The following is a 7,153-nucleotide window of genomic DNA, read 5'->3' as shown; positions in this document are numbered from 1 at the left end:
GGAATGGTTAACAGATTATTCGGTTGAAACCATCCTGCCAAATGGGTCCGGACATAAGAATGTGAAACTCGGAGAAATTTTTAAATATCGTGAAACGGAAGACGTTGTTTGTACGTTTTGTCTTAAAGCAGGAGTTGACGGAGAATGGAGTTCAGGAAAGAAATGGGGTGAATGGAAAATTGATTACTTGAAGCGTCACGTAAGTCACAAAATTCATCTGGATGCTGTCACGAAACTTCGAAATCAGAATCGTGGATTCATACAAAATTTTTTAAAAGAAACGCCTGAAGATAGGATTGTTAGACAAGAATTGAATGAACGTGACAGATCGAATCCCGAAGCGGTAAAGGTGTTGATTGACAATGTTTTACTTGCAGTTAAGTTGAATGCATCCATGCTGTCTGTGCAAGAAATTCATGACCATGTGGCAAAATACACAGAAATTCCTGAATGTTGGAGAAGCAAAAATTATGCTTTTGAATTCATTGAATGCATTAACAATGTTGTAAAAACAGAAGTTTTAAATGAAATTAGAGAATCTGATTTCCACACACTTATGGTGGATGAAAGTACAGATATTTCTGTTTCAAAAATGCTGATTATGTACATCAAATTTAGAAAAACTACTGATAAAATTCATAAAACTGTTTTTGCTGGAATTACCAAATTGACTGCTTGTAACAGTACAGCAATAGTTGAGGCAATAAGGAGATTTTATAATGAGAATAACTTGGACATAAATCGCATGGTCATGTTTACATCTGATGGTGCATCTGTGATGCTTGGAAAGCATAATGGTGTTGCTGCTATATTAAGACAATCAATTCCTCACTTGCTAGAGCAGCACTGTGTAGCTCACCGAGAAGACCTAGGAATTGATGATGCTTGGAAACAGTTACCATTAATGAGGGAAATTGAAACTCTCATAAGAACAGTATATACACTGTTCAGTAGATCAAGTGTAAAAAAAAATAAATTTCAGGAAATGGCCAGTGCTGCAGACTGTGATGCTGTTTCATTTAGACCTATAAATGAAGTTAGATGGCTCTCAAGACACTTTGCTGTACTTGCCTTGAATAGGAGTTATGACATTTTGTTAGAATATTGCAAAGAACAAGTAGAAGAGGACAATGATCCAGTTCACAAATATTGTATTGATAAATTAAGCAAACCTGAATATCGTGTGGCATTACATATCCTATGTGATGTACTTGGTGAACTGGCAGAACTGTGCAAAATTTTCCAGAGAAGTGCTTTAACCACTGTAGAGGCATATCAATTTGCCAAAGCTAAAATCAGGAAACTGAGGTCTCAGTATCTGGGGGAACACGTGCATTTCAGTGACACTGTAAAAGATTTAGTTGCTTCTTCCCCATCTCCAGTAAAAACAGATAACATTCTTAAATTTATTAAGCAAATTTGTGATCATTTGGACAGAAGATTTCCTGCTGATGAATTAAAAGACTGGTGCATATTTGATAAAGACCATTTCTGTAATCAAAGAAATCTGGATGATTTTGCTTTTGGTCATGAAAATCTTGCACAGCTGGCTAAGCGTTACTCTGTCTTGTTCAAGAAAGATGAGAAGATTTTTGCCAAGGATGTTTGTAAAGAATTTTCGGATTTCAAATGCATCGTTTCAGAGAAAATGAAAGCTGGATTAATGAATACATTTCAGGACATACTAGCATTCACCCAGCAGGAGCAGGAGCAATTCAAAGGACTAAATCTTTTGCTTGATGTTTGTGGAACTTTTCAAGCTTCCAGTGCTGATTGTGAAAGGGGGTTCAGCTTGATGAACGCCATTAAAGTTAAGACCAGGAATCGCTTGGACAGTGATCACCTGGAAAATCTTATGCGAATTAAACTGTACACAGCAGCTGGATATGATGTAAATATCAACAGTGTTTATAAGTTTTGGAAAAAAGAAAAGGGAAGAAGAGAAAGACTGTAAGACATGTACAGAAATAGACATTCGTGATACATGTACAAGACTTCAAGTTTGATTTTAAGTTACCACACTGTTTCACTTGAAACTTACTGATTTGGGATTATGACTATCTATTGGTAATTTAATAAATTGGTATTAATATTTATAATGCTTAACTTTTGAATGTTCAAGTAATTTTACTTTGTAATTCTAAATAACATACTTTGTAAATGACATACTTCATCGCCACTAAAACGAAGGCCTACAGAAGCGTTGATAAAAAGCGCAATCAACCGATGTTGGTAAAATAACAAATCGAAGCCGGTAAGGAGAAAGTGGCTCACAAGTTTTGAAATTGATAAAATTTTGGCTCACAAAAAAAAAATTTGGCTCACAACACCCAAGTCCTTAGAGGGAACGTTGCCTGTCTGTCATCTCCAGTCATCTGACGGTGACTCCTGAACTCGGCTTTCTGTTGGCCAAACCCTGTGAATTAGCACATTTTCCAGAGGTCCATGAATCCCCTCTTTTACGTGGTCTTTTGAGCTGAAAGCTAAACTGACCAACCCGAGAACAAAATGTCCAAGGCAGTGTGTGCGGAGGAGCCTAACCTCATCTCTAATAATAATAATAATAATAATAAATTTTATTTATATTGCACTTTATATTTTAACAATCTCAAAGTGCTACAGAGTAACAATAAAATAATAAAACGAGAGAGTCTACTTGTACTTTAACAGAATGTCTTTCTAAAAAGATGAGTTTTTAGATTCCTCAGTTGACTGTGGGGCTCTCAGGTAGTCATGGAGGACGTTCCTCAGCCTCGGCGCCACAGATGACAAGGCCCTATCACCCATACTGCGACGCTTGGTTCTAGGGACTTGGAGAGTGTTAGTGTGTACAGAGCGGAGGGTGCGTGAGGAGGTATAAGGAGTAAGGAGTTCCTGTAAGTAAAGGGGGGCATGTCCATAAATACACTGATGGGTGAGGAGGGAGACCTTGTATTCAATTCTGAGTGGGACAGGGAGCCAGTGAAGGGTTTTCAGGATTGGGGTGATATGGTCATGCTTTCGCACCCTCATCAGGATCCTGGCAGCGCTATTCTGAATATACTGGAGTCTCTGGATACTCTTGCCGGGAATCCCGATAAAGAGCGCATTGCAGTAATCCAGCCTGGAGGAGACAAAGACATGGACGAGCTTCTCTGCATCTTCCAGGGTGAGAGTTGGGTGGAGTTTAGCGATGTTCTTGAGGTGGTAGAAAGAAGACTTACAGAGGTATTTGATGTGGGTGTCAAAGGTGAGTTGAGGGTCCATTTTAACACCCAAATTGGTGACAGATGTAGAAAGGGGGATGTTTTGGCCAGCGAGAGTGATACTGGTGATGGTAGAAGAGCGGAGATGGTGTGATGTGCCAACTAAGATGGCTTCTGTTTTGGATCTGTTTAGCTGAAGAAAATTGAGCCTCATCCACACCTCTATCTCCTCCAGGCAGGTAGTCAATGTAGATATTGGCAGAGGAGCAGTAGAGGAGGTGGGGGTGGTCCTGAGGTAAAGCTGAGTGTCATCAGCATAACAATGGAAAGATAAACCATGTCTGCTAATGACATTTCCAAGAGGGAGCATGTAAATGGTGAAGAGGATGGGTCCAAGCACAGTGCCCTGTGGGACACCACAGGTGACGTTGTGGGTATGAGATTTTGCACTGCCCAGGGCGACATGCTCAGTTCTGACGGTCAGGTAAGATGTGAACCAATTGTGAACATTTCCTGAGAGTCCAATGGTGTATTTCAGGTGGTGAAGGAGGATGTTATGGTCTATTGTGTCAAAAGCAGCTGTCAGGTCAAGGAGGATGAGTAATGAAGGGGAACCAGTATCTGCTGTTATCAGAAGGTCATCTCCACATTCAGCCAAACCCCAACTCACACACTGCAGACCACCCATCTGTGGGCGCTGCTACGGCCTTTCAGACAACGGGCTCAGTGCACTAAGCTTGAAGTGCTCGGCCGAGGCTGCTGACAGACGAGGATTCCATCTCACCGTTTGGACTGGGATGTGAGATCCTGTCCTTCCAGAGGTAACGTGTTGTCCATCATGAGCTCCAAGCAGAGCGCAGATAGCAAACTGAGCAATGCAGTGAAGTAACCGATCAGTTAAATCACATCATGGCAGTAACACATGCAGTGTGTGTTCAGTTTTACTACGACTCTTTGTTTTTCACCATCGAGACAAGTGAAGAAAAGAAACGCGCTGAACTGGAGGAGATTAGGATTTTGTAAGTAATGAGCAATGTAATGAATTTAATTTAAGTGACGTTTCCCAGCACTGGTCGCTTGTGAACTTTTGTTTTTGTATCTGAGATATCATCACTTAAACAACTGGTGGAAATAAACTGAAGTCTGCTTAAGCAACTGGCTAAATAAATAGGCAGAAACGCAATAATGTTTTATTTCTCATCTTCATATCATTTTAAAGACAGAATTATTGACATAACCAATCAAAGTTCTAACTAATTTACATTGTTGTGTGGCTCTGAAGTATTAATTAATTAATCCTACTTTGAGCCATTCACTAATTAGTGTTGTACTGTTTGTTCATTTGTTTCTGTTACACAAAACTGTTCAATAAAGACACCAAAATAATTTAATATACAGAGGCAACTGATTATTAAAACTGTTTTGTATTAGAAAGTAATCCCTGAGTTATTTCTGCTTTAAAGAAAAATATTAATTTGCTTGAAGGAAATATGACAAATTGCAATTAATACAAAGTGACTTTCGATCACAAACTTGAACTGAGAGATTAATTGCAATTGAATTTTTAATCAGTTGTCCTCATGCAAACACATAATTTAGAGCCATTACAAATGATGAAAATCATAATAATTGTGTACAATATCCAGCGCCATTTCTTGCTCTATGAAGTCTCCACAGAAGCAGAGGGCCATCGAAGCCACTAAGGGCCCCCAAGCTGCAAGTTCAGCCTCAGTATATTTGTGGAGTATGAACATCACCTGTCTGTGTGTAGCCAGCTCAGCCCCGTCATGTGTTTCATGAAGCACTTACAGTATCTGATTACAAATTAAACATTTGATTTAAACAAAACTCAGCTGCAGTGGCAGGAAAGCTTTGGCTTGTGTTTGTGGGGTAATTAATTCAAAATCAGTGATTATCACCAGACAGTCGTGTCGCACAATGAGTGACGTCTACCGCCAGGAATGATGGGAAGGCTGACTGAGAGTCAGGAGGACAATAACAGGAGCGAAAGTCACATTGATACCTAAGATGGCATGAGAAACGTAAAAAGAAGAAACTTGAAGAGAGAATGTGCACAGAATGAAGGTAAAGCATTTGTTAACGATGATGCGATGGATCAGAGGTGGGAAGAATAGAAATAAAACAACTTCGTTACTGTGCTTGAGTAGAATTTTCAGGTAGGTTATCTGTATCTTTACTTGGGTATTTTATTTATTTGAGACTTTTTACTTGAACTTTTTGCATTTAAAAGGAAAAAAATCTTCTTCCTACAACATAAATAAATCAATAAAACATCTGCAACTTACTATGTAACAACCTCAACAACATTTATTTCTATAGCACATTTTCATATAAATAATGTAGCTGAAAGTGCTTTACATAATGAAGAAAAGAGAACTAAAAGACAAAGTAAGAATTAGAATAAGAGAACACTAATTAACATAGAATAAGACTAAGGTCCGATGGCCAGGGAGGACAGAAAAAACAAAAAAAAAACTCCATACGGCTGGAGAATAAAAATAAAATCTGCAGGAGTTCAAGGCCACGAGACCACCCAGCCCCCTCTGGACATTCTACCTCACATAAATGATCAGTCCTCTTTGTATTTAGGGTTCTCATGGAAGGACTTGATGATGGCGGTCATGTAGACTTACGGCTTTTAATCCATCAATGGAGGAACATCACGGTGCTTTGAGCAGGTGGTGGAGGTGCAGGTCAACACCACAGAAAACCGGGATAAGAAACAGAAGAGAGAGTAGGGGTTAGTACGGATTGTAGAGCCACCATGAATAGTTATGATAATGAACTGAATATACAGAGTATCAGGATTAAATGAAGGTGAACTTATCAGAAAGTCATGTTACAGTAATGTGTTTTCAGCAATTTGTTAAAGTGCTCCACTGTATCAGCCTGGCGAATTCCTACTGGCGGCTTTTCCAGATTTGAGGTTCATAACAGCAGAAGGCCGCCTCGCCACTTCTTTTAAGTTTTGCTCTTGGAATTCTAAGCAGACACTCATTTGAGGATCTGAGGTTACGATTTGGAGTATAAGGTGTCAGACATTCCGATATATAAAATGGGGTGAGATTATTTAAGGCTTTGTAAACCATAAGCAGTATTTTAAAGTCAATAATTGTATTAAATTATTCGCATGTGTATGCGAAATTGAAGGACTATTCCATCTCTTAGATATATTTCTCTTCTGGTTCGTCCTGCTTCCATTTCAAAACCGGTCCCCAGCCGACATGGCATTTCTCGACAAGCTACTGAAGTACGTTTACAAAATAAATCAAACTCTGCATGCGGCGAAAATGTAGGGGAGACTGGGGACGGTTGCAACAAGTCTTATTTCTCCAATTACTAACATGCTAGAGTGATGATACTCATACTGCACATGCTCAGTTAGGCCCTCTCTCCACCAGAGAGAAACTATACAGTTTCATCATCTGCTGCTGCATTTATTGAAAAATAACTGTTTTGAAGGTATGAAAGTAATTTTTTTTGCAAGTTGTTTTTTTGACTTACTGTCCATAGCTTTTATTTTAATTAATCAAAATCAAATCAAATCATTGTGGTGTTGACTTTTAAAAAGTATTGTTAGCATGTTTCCCTGACTCTTTGAATAGCTAGCACATGGTGTTCTGTCATGGCTGGCAGGTCAGGGACGGTTGCAACAACTTGTTGCAACCGTCCCCAAGCCAACCAGCCATATTGAAATGGACTACATATCATTACTTTTTAACATTTTTAGTTCAGAATCAGCACATTTTTTTCAGTTTAAGTCCGAAGTATTCTGCTATACAGCTTAACTGTAGTTTATGGATCTAAAAATAGAAATAATCTGTTTTTTCCAGTATGCCAAGAGTGAGGAAGAGAGTTACTAACAGAGGGGTTCCCCTCGAAATTTTGGAACAAGCTTCAAACGTAATTAGGAATGAGGGCAGGACAGTCAGGGCAGTCGCCAAGGA

Source organism: Erpetoichthys calabaricus, assembly GCF_900747795.2.
Source record: "Erpetoichthys calabaricus chromosome 1 unlocalized genomic scaffold, fErpCal1.3 SUPER_1_unloc_4, whole genome shotgun sequence".
In the NCBI taxonomy this organism is placed as follows: domain Eukaryota; kingdom Metazoa; phylum Chordata; class Cladistia; order Polypteriformes; family Polypteridae; genus Erpetoichthys; species Erpetoichthys calabaricus.
Note: the sequence above shows the minus strand (reverse complement) of the source record.